This window comes from Delphinapterus leucas, unplaced genomic scaffold (assembly GCF_059928025.1).
Source record: "Delphinapterus leucas isolate spDelLeu-1000000601 "Yukka" unplaced genomic scaffold, BTC_Dleu_Yukka2 spDelLeu_asBTCV2_sq57, whole genome shotgun sequence".
Classification (NCBI taxonomy): Eukaryota; Metazoa; Chordata; class Mammalia; order Artiodactyla; family Monodontidae; genus Delphinapterus; species Delphinapterus leucas.
In genome coordinates, this window is record NW_028322266.1 from 2,040,971 (window position 1) to 2,059,509 (window position 18,539).

Consider the following 18,539-nt stretch of genomic DNA (forward strand, 5'->3'; position numbering starts at 1 on the left):
TCTTTGGCAAGTTTCTTAAATTTTTGGTGACTCAAATTCTTCACTGAAAACAGAGGGAACAACAGTTTTACCTCATACATTATAGTGATAATTAAGTGATAATCCAGGTAAAGCACTTCAACAATACCTGAGTCAGATAGCGTGCATTAATGTTGGCAGTCATTATCATTGTTTATATTATTACAACTACCACTATTGTTGTTGGTTTTATTATTATAAATATACTTTAAAATTTTCCAAGGGAGTTCTATTCCAGCTCAATCTGAAATCACCAAAATTGAGGCTTATTTTTTGCAACTGCTGACATCCTACCACTAATGTGTCCTTTGCATTACTCTCCAAATTGTCAATAACAACTTTGATTGTATTCAGTAAACAAAATATGGGCATTAAGGAGGTGTTGGGTTGCACCCCACTGGCCTTCAAGGCCTGTAGTTGCCCAGCTTCAAGACAAAGAAAGAGCCCGGAGTCAGTGACAGAGACATCAATGGTTTAATGGATAGCGGGATCTTATACTTCTGAAGCAACACCCCACCATGTGCAGCAGATGGTGGGCAGCACATGGTGCCAGTCTTTGCTCCTGGGGGGAAGAGGAGATTGCCACTTATAGGGGGAATTGAAGTCAGGTTAGCTCATTGGTTACCAGGGAAACTAGCAGCGGGCATGCCCCTCACCTCCTCTTTGATAAGAACAATCTCTAGCTGGGGCCTGGGGACAGTATGTAGGAAGGTCAGTCATGTGAGTAGGGTGTAGCTAGACCCCAGGCACTGGTCTAGCTGGGGATGTACAGAGAGCAAGAGAACAGCAACTTCCAGTGACCTGACCACACAGGAGAGAACTCATAACCAAACACAAAACAGCAAATGACTTAACTGTGGAATCTTTGGCATCCTTATCTTCCTCAGTTTATCCATAGAACCCAATCATCCCCTTGTAGTTCATTACAGCCTTTTGCGTTCAAATCTTTCTTTTTTTCTTATTCCAAGTTACCACACATTCTAGGCTTATCATAAACTAAAGAAAATGTAAAAATCCCTTTAGAAGAAAGCTAATTTAATATTTATTATTTCAATTCAGACTTGCAGGAGATAAAGTGGAGTGCGAGAAGATGGTCACGTCCCAGGTCTCAGGCGAGTCCCTGGGACGGCTGCCAAGTGTGGATTCTTGGCTTCGCACAGGAAAGAGTTCAAGAGAGAGCTATAGTAAAGTGAAAGAAGGTTTATTCAGGGAGATACATACTCCACAGAGTGTGGGCCATCTCTGAAGGTAAGAGGCCCCAGGGTACAGGGTTGTCAGTTTTTATAGGGGTGAGTAATTTCATAGACTAATGAGTCGGAGGATTATTCCAACTATTTGGGGGAAGGGATGGGGATTTCCAGGAATTGGACCACCGCCCACTTTTTGGTCTTTTATAGTCAGCCTCGTAACTGTCATGGTGCTGGTGGGTGTGTCATTTAGCATGCTAATGTATTACAATGAGCATATAATGAAGCCCAAGGTCCACTGGGAGTCAAATCTTCCGCCATCTTGGACCAGGTTGGTTCTAAACAGTTTTTGTCATGTCCTATGGCTATATCATTCTTTTAAAGGTTGTGCCCTGCCCCCTTCCCTCCTTATTCAAGACCATTTGTCGTTTATTGATTTACTTAAACAAAACAAATAAACCAATTTTTTTTTTTTTCTGCACAGGGTCTGGTGCTGTCAGGCAGCAGGCTTTGTTGGGAAAGAACACAGCTCAGGAGCAGGGTATCTGGGAGGCAGAGCCTGCCTTGATTACAGCGGCTCCGAATTCTTTTTTTTTTTTTTTTTTTTCTGTACGCGGGCCTCTCACTGTTGTGGCCTCTCCCGTTGCGGAGCACAGGCTCCGGACGCGCAGGCTCAGCGGCCATGGCTCACGGGCCCCAGGCGCTCCGCGGCATGTGGGATCTTCCCGGACCAGGGCACGAACCCGCGTCCCCTGCATCGGCAGTTGGACTGTCAACCACTGCGCCACCAGGGAAGCCCCCAATTCTTTAATCTTTGCTTCTCCTCTTTGAGGTGCTTGTCTTGCTCCCAAAATCATTTTTACTCCAACAGTAAATTCTGTAAGTTGCTTAAGACTTATATGCATTTGAATATAAAAATTATTTTCCTTTAACCAAAAAAAAAATTAAAGTATTGCAAAAGTCAGCCTCCATCCTGTATAGAACTTTGTAAATTTGAAGTTTTGTATCCATGTACTTTCTTAGCAGCAATTGATTTCCTTGAGATAAACCCAGTTCATGATGGGCGTCTCAGGCTTTATGATAACTGGCTGCCCTGTGTTAAATAAAGCACTTCATCTTTGCTAAGGCAAGGTATCAAAAAGAAGTGATGTCTCAGAAGGAAAGTTATATGTAGGAACTATTATAGCTTTCTCCAAAATTCCAAAACTCCATTCTGTGAATCATTTATACCAGCCTGCAAAAGGTTCAATACATTTGTTTTCTGCCATAAACACTTAAAACAAAATTGGATCCGTTGAGTCATATGGTCCAAGCAGAACAGCTTTCTTGGCAGATGGACATGTTGCAGAAACTTAGTCTCACTCAAAACTGGCAGCTTTTCAGGATACTAAATAAATGAGTAAGAATAATACAGCAAAGTGAGATATATGTGGCATTCCAAATCTAAAGAGACCCATAGACTGTTAAAACTTTTCTCAATAGTAGAGGGACAAGATGCAGCAATTTATCTCTCATCTTGGAAGGGATATTTCAACATTCCTATGAGATGGAGCCCCTAGAAATGTCACCAAGGTGGCAAGTCCCTGAATTTTGTGGGATGCATTCCCAAATTCTAACATGCATGTCAAAGTCTCTAGAGTTGCTGATACTTCCTCTTCATCAGATGCAAAATCACCGCATCATAAATGTAATGTATAAACATGACATAAACATGAAGCAACACCCCACCATGTCATGCATGTCAAAGTCTCTAGAGTTGCTGATACTTCCTCTTCATCAGATGCAAAATCACCGCATCATAAATGTAATGTATAAACATGACATCCTTTTGAATTGAGAGGTGTTTCAGGTCATTACAGACTAACTTCTAACATGCATGTCAAAGTCTCTAACGTGCATGTCAAAGTCTCTAGAGTTGCTGATACTTCCTAACATTCTAACATGCATGTCAAAGTCTCTAGAGTTGCTGATACTTCCTCTTCATCAGATGCAAAATCACCGCATCATAAATGTAATGTATAAACATGACATCCTTTTGAATTGAGAGGTGTTTCAGGTCATTACAGACTAGACTATGACAGAACGCTTAACAGTTAATATACCCCTGAGCTAGAATAGTACAATTGTGTTTCTGGCTCTACCTGCTGAAAGCAAACTACCTCTTTGCTCAAAAGTTTAGAGAAGAAAAGCATTGTCCACATCTATCATTGCCTATCAGTTGACAGGAGATGTAATGATTTGCTCCAGCAATGAAACTACATCTAGATTAGCAGATGCAATTGGAATCACTGCACGATTATATTTTCAATAATCTCATTTCATAATGGTTATTTACATCTGTCCTCTGCACAAGCAAAATAGGTAAGTTGAATTAGCTGTGGTAGGAATAAACTCCAGCATTTTTAGGGGCTTGATAGTGACGTTAATCTCTGAAATCCCTCTTGGGATGTGATGTTGTTTCCGGTTTTATATTTTATGTGTAAAGGAAGATCTAGGGGTTTTCACTAGGCTTTCCCTACCATAACAAAGCCCTTTCCACGGGTTAAAGAACCAAGTCCGCTGATGAGCATGTGCTATCTGATTATGTATTTTGGAACTCAGAAGATAGTCACGGTGTGGGTTTAGGTGTCCACTGGGTCTACTATGAAATGGACACACTCCATTGATTATGTGACCTTCATAAGCCTCTCTTCTGACTAGTACATTACAGTTCTATTTTTATCTCCAGGCATCAGTGGGAGGTCAGAGTCAATGTCAAATGCCCTTGAAAAGTCTGATAATTTCACCTTCACCAGTTCATAGTAACCATGGTAAATATTTGCAGGTCTTTAGGGAAAAGCTAGGAGAAATATTAACAATATCCATTTTGGGCTATATAGCTAGGTCTTTCCTCAAGTGGACTCAGTCTTCTTTTCATTAAAATGACTCTGGTTACTGTAAACTGGTTGAGGGATGTCTGTGACTGTATTGTGTTCTAAAACAGATCACGGTTAACACATTTGGGAATTTTTACTTTTACAAATTTAACAGACTACTCATTTATTTTAGTTCTAGGTACATAATGATGAACTATTCAACACCAAAATCTTTGCAGCATAGACATTCTGATTCCTGCTTCAGCTCTGCTCTGCAGTGGAGTTACCATTACTATTTTATCTCTGGAGATTAAGTGCCTCTATTTGCCATCTGCCACCCTGGAATTCCATTATCCCCATTGATTTCTGGGAGCCCAGATCCATGACAGTAGTTTCTGCTTATATTTCTGAACAATAGAAAGTAATCACAGGGACTTCCCTGGTGGTCCAGTGGTTAAGAATGCAGGGGACGCGAGTTCCATCCCTGGTTGGAGAACTAAGATCCCACATGCCACAGGGCAGCTGAGCCGGTGTGTCGCAACTACTGAGCCCGTGCACTCCGGAGCCCGTGCACCACAACTAGATAGCCCACGTGCTGCAAACTACAGAGCCTGTGCACTGTGGAGCCCATGAGCCACAACTAGAGAGAAGCCTGCACATCGCATCTACTGAGCCTGTGTGCTCTGGAGCCTGTGCACCACAACTAGAGAGAAGCCTGCTCGTCGTAATGAGGAGCTCATGCACCACAATGAAAGATCCCTCAGGTTGCAGCGAAGGTCCCACTTGCCCCACCCAAGACCCGATGTAGCTAAATAAGTAAATATATATTTAAAAAGAAAAAAATATGTAATCACAAAGGAGCTCATTAAGGACACTGTGGACTCCCCATGAATATATTTCTTCCAGACTTAATGAAGAGAGTGTATTCTGATCCACCTGAGGGGTGCATTAGGAGATAAATAAACAAATATGACATCATAAATACATTCTACTGTTCCGATCTCACTAAGACTTTGGTTATATCCCTCAGTAATATGACAGGGAATTTCTAGCATTTAATTTAATTAAATGTAAGCACTTTTTGGTCCCAGATTTTAGTCATTTGCAAAGGAAAATGTTAAAGCTACTCCTATCTTCTTGATTTAACATATTGAATCCAGAATCTTGGCTAAGTGAGACCTTATTGCTCTCCTCAGCCTGAGCCAAATTTGTATTTCTTCTACCTTAATCTAAAAACCTTAGGATTAATTCTCACTTGTTTACCTAGGTTTTGGTAAATGTAGAATGTTAAAATCATATGTGAAAAATTTTTGGTATGTGTAATACTTTCCATGTCACACTTTGTACATTACCTTCTGGGCCCTGATGGAACTTGACTCTGGTTATAGATGTAGGAGCATTAAGAATTGTTGGAGATAGGATATGGAGAGGATTAGCAGTCTCTTCTTGCAAGAGAACTGTCTCAGTGGGGAGGAAATTATAGTTTCTTCAAACAAGAGGAAACTAACGTCTTTAAAACAAGAGGTTGAAGAGATAATTCTAAAAGAAAGGCAGTTTAGCAGAGTTTAAAAGTTCAACTTTCCAATCTTATTTGGAATTTTTCCATATGCCTCTATCCTAATATTTAGGACCCCAATCCTTCCCAATCAATACCCTAAATTTGTCATAAAAAGCCTTGCAAGCTTGAGAATCCAATTCTGTAATCTTATAATTTAGGTATGATTTTTTATAGATCTTTATTGGAGTATAATTGCTTCACAATACTGTGTTAGTTTCTGTTGTACAACAAAGTGAATCAGCCATATACATACATATATCCCCATATCTCCTCCCTCTTGAGCCTCCCTCCCATCCTCTCTATTCCACCCCTCTAGGTCATCACAAAGTACCGAGCTGATCTCCCTGTGCTATGCTGCTGCTTCCCACTAGCTAAATATTTACCATTTGGTAGTGTATATATGTCAATGCTACTCTTACTTCACCCCAGCTTGCCCCTCCACCCCGTGTCTTCAACTCCATTCCCTATATCTACATTCCTGCCCTGCCACTATGTTCATCAGTACCACATTCATATGGGAATACAAAAGACCCTGAATAGCCAAAATAATACTGCAAAGAAAAGTGGAGCTGGAGGAATCAGGCTCCACAACTTCAAACGATACTACAAAGCTACAGTAATCAAGACAATATGGTGCTGGCACAAAAACAGAAATATAGATCAATGGAACAAGATAGAAAGACCAGAGATAGACCCACACACATATGGTTGCCTAATTTATGACAAAGGAGGCAAGAACATACAATGGAGAAAAGACAGCCTCTTCAATAAGTGGTGCTGGGAAAACTGGACAGCTACATGTAAAAGAATGAAATGAGAACACTACCTAACACCATACACAAAAATACACTCCAAATGGATTAAAGACCTAAATGTAAGACCAGACACTATAAAACTCATAGAGGAAAACATAGGAAAAACACTCTTTGACACAGGTATGACTTTTATAAATATGAGCACTATGTCTATAGAAGATGAGGTTTTATTTTATGGTAGTCAGCTCCCTTATAAGAGATTGGGGCAGGAAAATTAGTGTTGTGAACTCATCATTTTTTTTGCTCCAAATTTCACAGCCCATTTGGAAGCCATAAAAGCAAAGAAACGGAAACAAACAAAAAACCTTCCTAATGTAAAATTAATGTGTCTGCTACATAGTTCTCCCTTCCAAATTTCTTGCAAAGTGCTTCATTTGGTCATGCTAACCTGTAATTATGTAGGAAAGAGAATTCTGTTAAAAGGCAGTATCAGTCTAGCTGTGTTGGCACAGTAGAAATCCTCTATGCAGTGGTCCATCTAGAAATATTATTTTGGGGGGGAGAATTTTTGTGGATGAGGATAGTGGCTTCAGTACTATTTAATTTGTTACTATGAGTAAAGGATTGTTTAAGTTTTCATTTTCTTCTTGTGTCAATTTTTGTAGGTTATGTATTTCCAGAAATTAAAAAACATTTTTTTTAACCTCAATTTTATTTACTGACCTAGAGCATTGGTTCTTAAATGAGGGCTAATTTGCCCTCAATGGGATTTTTTTTTTTTTTTTTTGGTCACAACAGGATTTTTTCTATTGACATTTAGTAGGTAGAAACTAGGATGCTGTGAACTATCCTGCAATATAGAGGACAACCTTCCCATCAACCAAACCTTATTTGATCCAAAATGTTAATAGTGCCAAGGTTGAGGAACCTTGGTCTAAAGTGTTTTGTGATATGTCTCAATATAATTTTAAAACTCTACTGCATATTTTGTATGTTATCTTTTTGTATGTTACCTCTGTGGCTTTCTTATTTTACTCAAATCTTGACCTGACAATTTTTGCTATTTTGACAATTTTTCAAATGTATATAACATTTTTGTTCTTGTTAGCAGCAGAACCTATCCTAAAACCTATCCAGCATTTTCTTCTAAATTGTATCATTTCTTTGTAGTAGTATCTCCATAATATGTCATATCTGGTTAAGAGAGAAGGTGAATGATAAGTTAATGGTAAGCTGAGGAGGAATGTAATCAAAAGAACAGCAATCTTTATCAAAATGTGAGATTCATAGGTAACATCTTGATTTTGCTTAATTAATATGTCATTCTTATTTGGACAGTAGTCGTGGACAGGTAAAAAAGAGAAGGAAAAACATTGATATCTCCTTGTAAAATGTAAATTTCCCCACATGTTTATTAGGAGGAATTTGCAATTAATAAATCTTTATTTTTTCTCCCTAATGAGAAGACAAATCTTGTTCTTAAATAATCTTTAATTGTTAGTTGAAAGAAATGAAGATGACTCCAAGTGAAAAAACAGGATATGGAAGAGAAACTCTGACAAACAATTCTGAAAGATTCAAGTGATAAATGCGTTAATTTTAGATTCTAAAATTTTATATGTAGAATGCATAAATTTTGAAATTTATGTATAAAATTACATAAAATTATATATATTTGATAAATAGTCCTGAATAAAAAACACCTATACATTGCATATACATTTTAATTTTCTTTGCTTTTCATGGCAAGTAACTAAAATTATTTCTGACATATTGTATTTTTATGTTTATGAATGGTTAAAAGATTTAGGTATCATCGCATTTAACAACAGTTCTACAACTTCGGTGTGCATTATACTTATCTGAGTAAGGTTGATGAATATGCAAATATCTGGTCCCTCTTTCAGAGATTTTGATTCAATTTTCAAATTAGACTGCTCTATCTATCTATGCATCCACACACTCCTTAGGGATATAATAAGGTTTGAGAGATGTGAGTAACTGTGTTTTAACCTAAATACCAAAATAGAGAAAAACAATATATCTAAATATTCTATGGCAAGTTTATACTTAATACATGACAGCAAAATTCAGTCATAGGAAAAATAATTATTAAGCACCTAAAATTTGAAAAATAACATTGCTCTTTTTTGGAACAATATATATACAAAACAAACAAATAAACAAAAAATTGTGTACTCACATTGGTCAGCCTTAGCTAAGTTATGCTTAAGTTATAAACCACAAAGTTTCAGGGACACATACAAAAAAGGAAATAAAAATGATGCATTTCCTATTATTGTGACATGTTCATGATGGTTTGTCTGTGGATGTGCTTCTCATTTTTATTAAAGGAACTGAGCTAGATGACCAGTCCCAGTTAAATATATTTCTGTTTTCATGGGAAATGGAAAAGATAAAATGATGGAACCATCAAAGGTTCTTAAAGATTTTCCTTGGAAGTGCCTCATCCCTCTTCTGTTCATATTTTATTGGTCAAATTCATTGTAAGTACAATAGTCAAGCCTGGAGTTAATGAGATAGGAATGTAAGTCCTCTCATAGTGAAGAGACAACAAATATTTTGTAAACTAATACAATCCTAAAATTGTAGGATTTTACAATCATAAATTTGTACAATACTGACTTGAAGAAATTTTAAATATGATGTTTGTGAAATATGCTATCTAAAATTTATTTCCAAGTATTCTAGCAGAAATGCAATTAAAATTATAGATAAATCTCTTAGTGAATTTTAATCAACATGCAAGATGTATTACTTTTAAGTGTCCTATTCAAGAATGAAAGCTGGATGTGAGTGTGGGGTGAGGGGCAGAGAGGAAGAGAGGAAAAGTGTCAGTTGTATCTATGCTTTAGAAATTCTAGATTTCCTAGATGAATATTAGAGATTTATTAATCAGAATAAAATTTTACAAGAAATACCTTTTTTACTTGTTTTAATAAGTGTTGTTCAAGATATATTGATTTCTTAGAAATATTATAACAACATCTCTGACTTTGAATTTACAGAAAAACCTAATATAATACACACTTTTGAGTGGTGTTATTGTTCTAGGGCTTAGATTCAGAGGATTTTTCCACTTGAAATTAATTTCATCTTACACTAAAATAATTTTACTTCTGTCAGAAACAAACCCTACATAAGTTGTATGAAGGTGGATAAAGGCTAGAAAGCTAGGAATTTACTGGATCTTTAAGAAAAGATTGTACAAGTTTTTGTGCCTTTTTACTCATAAATATAGGTGTGTGTGGTGGTGGATTTTTTTCTCGTACTTGCTTTAATTTTAGCATCCACCTGGTAATGTTTAGGGGAGAGAGGAAACCTACAGCTTTCATCCAACTGTATCAGTGGTAACATCTACCACAAAGAACCTTGTTATTTGACCTGGTTCAGATCAGTGTGCACCAGGAAGGAAGGTGAGGTTTAGAAAAACATGCCAAAGATGATTACAGTATGAGGTAAAATGGTATAAATATATTTAAGGAAAGAGGGTATATTAATTTATAGTTGTCTACTATGAAAGCAATGGAACTAAATGATTACTACATGGGAGATGCATTTTAAACTGGGCCTCAAAAATTGTATCATGGTTGGAGACAGCCAGGTAGAACAGAACAGCGTGAAGGAGCAGATAATGAAAATTTATGAAAGCATCAGAGTATTCTCTTTGTGGGAGATTTCACAAACCCAAGCCTCCAATTATTTTTTTTTAGTAGAGTTATAGTCAGTTTAAAGCACACATATTCAGCAGTAAAACTTCAGATAGTGATATCATAGACAAATATCTACATTGTAACTTATGAGCTTACATCCTAATTTTAGTTAAAGTTCTGGTGAAACTCACTCTTACTCTATTTACTGTTGTTCTTTTTAATTAGCATGAATTGGCGTTAGTATTAGTATATGAATAGAAGTGAGGTGAAACCTTTCAAGAACTTACAGAAAAGTAAAAAATTCAAATATTTAGTCCAAAACCTTATACTTCCAGGTAATTGCACTGTTCTTATCTTAGGATAAATCTTAAATACATACTTTAAAGTTTTCCTTTAATCAGGAAGACTAATTCTTGAAGAAAAATACTGTGCCCATTTTCTCTTTATTTAATTTTCTTTTTTTAACTTCCGCCTTCCCTTCCTTCCTTCCTTCCCTCCTTCCTCCTTCCCATCCCTTCCCATTCTTACCCTTCCCCTTCACCTTTCTTTCTTTCTTTCTTTCTTTCTCTCTCCCCTCTTCTCTCTCTCTCTTCACAATTTACTATGAACAGGAAGCAGAAAACATGACAGAAGGAATGTACCCTTCTATCTTGGGAGCGATTTTCAAATCTCTTAGTTCAGCCTTGAGATTATTCTCCATCATTTGCATCTACAGCTCTACAGTTGGCTTCCAAAGTGTTATTCTGCTATTTAGCCCCTGACTCTCAACTCAAGTCGTTTCTCAAATTCTTTCTTCTATTTTCTTAGTTAGGTTTATGTCATTTCGAACAATTGACTATGTGCCATTTATCTCTGAGGGAATCTTAGAAAAAATTATATTAATGATTCATGGGTTTTTTTTAATGGTCTGGAAAGCAGCTCTGAACTCAGATATTTTTTGTTTTATCTAGAAACTTTATTGGAGCTTGGGTTAGATGTGAGGAATTATTCACAATTACTTTGACAATAACTAAATGCCCTTAATAGAGTGACAGACTTTATTTAGGAATTCAATGTCACCATCCAGGAATAAGATGATCAACCAAGGACACCATCCAAGACAGAAAAGACATAATTAATTGAACCCCATTTATAGAGCATCCTTGAAAATTTCTGGCTGGTGAAATCTATAAAGACCCATGAAGTAATCAATCACATGTCCATGTACAACTTTTTTCCTCTAGAATTTTTCTTCATTTTTTTTGAGAATATTTTTGTAGTTTTAATATATGTATTAGGTAACATCATTCTCATTTTCAAACACTACAGTGAACTCCCATTGGAATTAGAACCCTATTAGAATTCTCGAAGAGATTAAATTTTAAACACGTCTTCCAAGGCCCAGTCCGACCTGGTTTACTTCTCTGTTCTCACTTTCATTTCCCCTTTTCCTATAGTCACTTGTCTTTTTATTATTCCACTTTAAAGATATATTTTCCCTTTCCTTCTTATGGAATATTCTGCCACCAGATCTTCTGAAGGCTGACTCCCTCATTTATGTATCTGTTCCTTTTCACCTTTCCAACACATCTTTTCTTTTCTTTCTTTTTTTTTTTTTTTTTGCGGTACGCGGGCCTCTCACTGTTGTGGCCTCTCCCGTTGCAGAGCACAGGCTCCAGACGCACAGGCTCAGCAGCCAGGGCTCACGGGCCCAGCCGCTTTGCGGCATGTGGGATCTTCCCGGACCGGGACACGAATCTGTGTCCCCTGCATCGGCAGGCGGACTCTCAACCACTGCGCCACCAGGGGAGCCCTTTTTTTTTTTTTTTTTAAGTGTGGTAAGGACACTTAACGTGAGATCTACCCACTTAACAAATTTTTAAGTGCACAAGAGAGTATTGCGAACTATAGGCAACTTGTTGTACAACACATCTCTAGAACTTATTCATCTTGCATGAATCAAACTATTCAGGCTTAAAAAAGAAGGAAATTCTGCCATATGTGACAGCATGAATGAACCTGGAGGACATTATGGTAAGTGAGGTACGCTGGTCACAGAAGGACAAATACTGCATGATTCTACTTATATAAGGTACCTAAAATAGTCAAACTTATAAAAGTAGAGAGTAGAATTGTGGTTACCAAAGGCCAGGGGAAGGAGAAAATAGAGAATTGTTGTTCAGTTTTTCTTGACCATCGAACTCCTGATCCTTTATCACTCTCAGGAATATGTGCTATTTTGTTGCTTTCTTAGCATTTATGCCTTTCTAAAATAATTCTGTTCATTTTATTTTTTGCACATGTTTTTCATAGTCTGTTTCCATGAGCCACATACTACAAAATTTAAAAATGCTTTTGAATTCCAGATATTTGAGAATTAGTATTTTTATAATTGTTATTGTAAATAGAATTTGTACCAGATATTTTAAGTTATAAGGCCAAAATCAATTTATAATGAAAGCAATAATCCCCTACTTCACCATTCCCTGAAAGTAGCCCAATTTCCTAGAGACAAATACTTTTAATAGTTTCTATTTTTACTTCTTCCTTCTTTTGGTGATTACTTAAATAATGTTCTGTATTTTGAAAAGTGAAAACTTGATAGTACTAAATTGAACCATGTGATTTTTGAGAAACTTAGTGAGGAGGGTAATTAAATTTTTAAAATATGAAGGGAATGGAAAATATATTAGGTACTTACTATGTATCTTTTCCTTACTCACTCAGTATAAAATTTGTATATAATGTTTTTTTCCAAAGTAATAAAGGAAAATTTAATATCATGTAGCAAATATTTAAGCAAGTGATGAAATATTATTAGACTTTATCTCTAATATCCAGGTAAATCATGTTATGTGTCAAGAAAAGTAGCACTTAGATGGAGATAAATTGGATTTAAAGAGATAAATCCAGTCAACAAAGGATTCTTGTAATAGATTGAAATGTCAGAACCTAATATGATGCATTAAAGAGAATAGTTTTGCAACTATAACAAAATTATCTCCTTCTAAAGTGTTTAGGATTTTTTGACATTTTACTCCAGCATCTAATTTAATACCTTATTGATGATTAAGAATAAGGAAATGAAAAAATGAAACCCTATATTTTAAGAATGTTGTAAAACAATGTCATTATAAATATAGCATATTAATGTCAAATGATATATACTATAGTATTGATAAAATAAAATGTAACTTAATAATACGTATATTCATAGCTACTATAGTATCTTTCCATTTTTTATTTTTAGGGAGGAGAACTTTTTTTGTTTATTTCTGTTACAGATTTGTGAATAAATTGTGGGAATTTATAGCTGGAATTAAGGTGTCCCAATTGGTAGTTTAATACTCCAGTCACTCTAATTTAGTATTAGAAGGAGCATAAAACATTGGGAATGCAGAAGTAAAACATTAATCCTTGTTATAAGTCTCAATTCAGTGAATTTTCAATCTAGATACTTTTCTATTCTTTGTCTAAGAAGAATGGAATTTTTATTGACATAATAAATTTGCATGTGATTTTACTCACAATTATTATTTACAAACATAAGTAATGAAACAATAGAAATTTAATTTAAATAATTTTATTTTAATAAAGATTATTGGTTATTTCCAGTAGCATGATTCATTTCAAATTAGAGCAAAACACAGAAAGCTCTTTAAATTAACTTCAGCAAGTTTAAGAATATGTAAATGATAGATCCATATTTATTTCAGAATATCAATTCAGATTTGTAATGACAAAAAAAAAAAAGATAGGTCTTTCAAATTCTAAATTTTCAATGTTACTCAAGACAATTTTCAAAAGAGAGTTCCTTAGTTTCTATAGATTATATTTTAGTAGGAATTCCAGTTCTAATTTTAGGTTTATTTGTGTGTTTACTTATTATCCAACAAATAATTATTAGCTATTTCCTGTTATCTGGTCAATGATTTCCAAAGTGCCTACTATTTGTCAATCACTGTTCTAGATAATGGAATTATGGTGATTAAAAAGCCAAAAAAAAAATTCCTGCTCTCATTGAGCTCACAATTCTGGGAGAAAATAGGAAAAACAATATTAAAGGTAAGTAAATACAAATCATAATAAGTGCTTAGCAGAAGATTAAACAGCTATTACAAAGATCCAGTTATTAACAAAATAAGCAGATCCCTTTAGAGAAAGTTCTTATATTTTCCCATTTTTGAGTTCTTAAAATTCGTTTTACATTTTAAAATTTGCTTCATGAAAATTAAGGTTAAGCTTATGAAAGCACATGCCAATAAAATGATCTTATTAAGATTTTTTTTTTAATATACAAAAGGTACAACTAGGTTTGTTGATCAAATTTAGTTTATGTGTGAATGGAAGGGAAGATTAAGAATTTTATGTGTTATATGTGCAAAAGAGAATGAAAGAGAGAGAGTTGAGAGAGAGATTGATTTAGAAGGGCTGGGATATAAAAGCTCCCAGCAGTAGTGCAGGAATGATATCTATCACCCAAGTAAGTTGACAGATGTTTGTACCCTGTTCATGTCACTTTAATAGACTTTATTGCGTAGAATTAGTGAATAATGTATAAGGTTAAATATAAATGTGTAATGAAAAAGTATAAAGCATTTCCAGTTTTGACTTGTTCCCAATATTCTTCAAGATAAATGAGATAGATGTAAAACAATTGGAGAAAAAATTCAAGCACTGTGAAAATACGTTTTTAAAAATAAACCCCTTTAAGAAAATAATACAGCTAAATCCATGAAGTATAATTTTTTGCAAAAGCTCATTCAGACAGACATGAATATATATTTAAGTAATTTATGATGTTCCTAACTTTCAATTCAAGTTATAAATAATTCAATATATTCATATATATTTATGATTACATTCAATTAAAATATTTTCTTAATTTAATTTTTGGCTTTTTGGAAATAAAAAAATCATATAAATAAAGTCAAATCAATTAATGTCTTAATACTAAGTTCTAATAGTATACACGGTTTTAAATTTCCATGTCTTAGCTTTTGTTCCTTAAGTCCAAAATACCAATTTTTGTCTTGCGTTAAATATTAAATGTTTATTTCATGTTCAGGTAATAAGATATAGAAACATGGAGAATAGAACATACATTAGTAGTTGAGCATGATTTTAAATGAATAATATTGTGTTTTATTTGACATTGAAATAATATTAAGATCATTATTATTACTATTATTATTTTAGTATTTTGTCACTATCAATATCTTTGAAAATCTTTAATTTGGTGAAAGAAAACTTTGTTAATGTTGGTATTTAAGTACTTATCACAATTTCACTGTTATGGAACAGTAAAAAATCATTAATTCTTTCCATTTGATTTTTTCTTAACACCTCTATCACCTTACTAAAAATAACACTGTATTTCTTCTTTTTACATTCAGTATTTAATTGTCATCATTAGACTGTGATTTTTTTTTATTAATCGGTGTACTAGATAGTAAATTCTTTTTATTTCAGAATTAACCTCAATATAGTTAAGTCAAGTGCTCCAAAAAAAATGTGGATTGGTAAATTTCATTAGCCTCCCTCTGTGTGATTTATAGTCTTGTCTCTTAAATAATGTAATTTGAGACAATAAGTAAGATCCTTCACAGTGAAGGTGCCTTTCTTCTCTTGCTACATATCACTTATTCCTTCTATGAATATTAAAACACTGCTTAAATTATAACAGCACCTTTCAGGGGTTATCGTTAGTACTTCAAGAACAAATTTAATATCTTTCATGGTAGATGATCACAATAAATGAGACAGTAACTAAAGAACTCAAATGAAAAATATAGGTCACATCCAATCTGTGACTTTTGACCCTAAATCAATTCTTTTGCTCAGCATGGTGAGAACTGATTCATAGGCTTATGGTGGATAATTGATATATAAGACTGTCTTTTAACATTCCATAATGATTTGAGAAAATTTAGCAACAATATCTTCTCATTCCCATAAAACTTAGCTTCTGGAAACATAATCTAAACGATTTCAAGCCTTACTGCCACTTCCTATTAACTGTAATCCTGAACTTTTGACCTCTGTGACCCTCAGTTTCCCTATTTTAAAAAATTATAAGTAAAATAATTATCCTTTGGGTTTCTTTAATATTACATAAAGAATGAAACAATTAAATGTAGAGGACAATATATGTATTAATTATGAATTTCTAAAAGGATAGGGTAAATACTACTAATGTGCTGGCAGGTTCTCATTATGGGGAAGAGTTCCTTCCATAAAGTCTGAAACTTTGTAGAAAGACAGACCATTAGTGAGGAAATATTAACCAAAACATCCCTAATGACTAATTAGAAGACACACTTTGGAACTATGTCTGCCATGTGCTTTTTAAATTTCCACATCAAAGTTTGTAATTATGATACTCTTTTTATCAGGAAAAGAATCTCACAATGGATTAAAGCTTTTTGAGAAGACTCTATTAATGACTGAAATTTTCAAAAGGTGAAACAGAAATGTGTGAAACTACATGCTATGTCTGAACAGACAGGCCGTTTTCTGATAATGAACTTGACTTGCTTAACTGTGTATTTCTCTTTGAACATAACTTTGAATTGGCATAACTACTTAAAGTTCTAGATCATCTGGCTACTCTTTAGTGTTCAAATATCGTTGTGGAAATACTCTTGATTATTTTCTTCATATTTTTAACATACTTAAGTCCACCCTTCTGCCAGCATTCATATAGCAAATTCTCTAGGAGACTATACACGATACCATTTCTATTATATAATATTATCTCCAAATTGATTATTAGCAACAAGATGAACAAATTTTATATCAATTGTTAGGGACAAGAATAAGGATTTATTGTTTTGATAATGAAGAAATCAGACTATTTCTTCGTTTTGAAAATTACATTTCTTCGGGGAAAAAATGAGTTTGTTTATAACAGTAGTTGCCTGAGATACATTTTCCACATATGTAAGTATTTACTTGTCTTATGAAAATCAAGGGGCAAAATACATATGGTAAAATGAATGAAGTGAACTAAATCTACAAATACAGCATGATGATGTTTACATGTGTATTCTCCCATGTAATCACAACCCAGAACAAGATACAGAACTGTTTCAGCACCCATGAAGGCACTTCCCTGCCCTTTCTCAGTCTAAACTAGCCCCTAGATTTAACTACTATTCTGAATTCTCTCCTCATCAATTAGATTTGATTATCCTAGAACTTGCCATAAATGGAATCATATAGCAGTTACTACTTTTGTCTTGAGTTGATTTCACTCAGTACTATGTCTGTTAGGTTTATTCATGTTGTATATATTCGAAGTGTATTCTTTTGTACTTCTCTGTAATATTCCTTCATAAGATTTACCACAATTTACCCATTCTCTATTGTTAAGCATATGGGTTTTTCCCAGATGCTTATTATTATGAATAAATATGTTATCAATATTTTTGTCTTTGTGTGGACTCACTTCTCTTGTGTATACATTTAGGAGTGGAAATAATGGAAATGGCCAGCTATCCTGAAGCAGTTTTATAATTTTACATCCCTACCAGCCATGTATTCAATTTTTCCACCTATTCCACACATTTGGTAGTTTCTTTCTTAGTTAATTATAGTTGTCCTAGTAGCTGTATTTATTTGTACTTTTAATTTGTATTTATGTAACAGTATTTCTTTGTATTTTTAATTTGTGTTTTCCTGATGAATAGTGATGTTGACTATATTTATTACGCTTATTAGCTATTTAAATATAATTTATATGAAAATTCTTTTCAAGGGACATTTCCCATTATTTTTATTTTTTTCCTTATTGATTTGGAGAAGTCTTTTCTATATTCTGAATATGAGTCCTACAGCACATACATATAACAAATATATATTTTCTTCTACTATTTCTTTGGTGTTTTCACTTTCTTCATGAGGTTTATTGGCAAAGGAAAAAATCTTTATTATAAAGCCAATTTTTAATTTTTTGTTTTAGGACTAGTTCTTCAGTGTTTTTGATTCCTATATTAGAGATCTTTACCTATTGCAGGGTCATATAGATATCCCTCTGCGTTTTCTTATAGAGACTTTAGATTTCTTTTCACAGTTATGCCTATGAACTAAGTTTTGTCAATTTCATTGAATGGTATAAGATAGTTGTCAAGTTTTATTTATTTTTTACCATTATAGAGATAAAATTACTTGATTCAATTATCTTTCATTAATTTATTGCTTCAACATAATTTCACCTCTTTAATCTTCGATATAAGTCAAGTGCCCAAATATATGGATGTATTTTAGTACTATTGATATTGTTTGTCTATTCTTATGCCAGTACACTATGATGCTAATAACTAGCTTTTTCAGTAATTTGTCAAATCTGGGATGTATGTCCTCCAATTTTATTCTTCCTCAAGAATATATTGACTACAGTAGGTTCTTTGCATTTCAAACTAAATCTTAGAATCACCTTCTCACTTTCTACAAAAGTTAAAAAAATCTTAGACATTTTCATTGAGATTTTAGTGACTATATAAGAATATGAG

General features: G+C 34.0%; 1 protein-coding gene and 1 pseudogene across 1 annotated transcript in view; one reads left to right on the plus strand and one right to left on the minus strand.

Annotated features, from left to right (window-relative positions):
* The window catches only part of LOC149743905 (uncharacterized), a 129,686-nt gene that overhangs the window by 87,741 nt on the left and 23,406 nt on the right, over positions 1 to 18,539 (plus strand). The gene's annotated exons all lie outside the window — the stretch shown is intronic.
* Positions 1 to 18,539, minus strand: part of LOC149743906 (FUN14 domain-containing protein 1 pseudogene) — a 57,602-nt pseudogene that overhangs the window by 15,669 nt on the left and 23,394 nt on the right.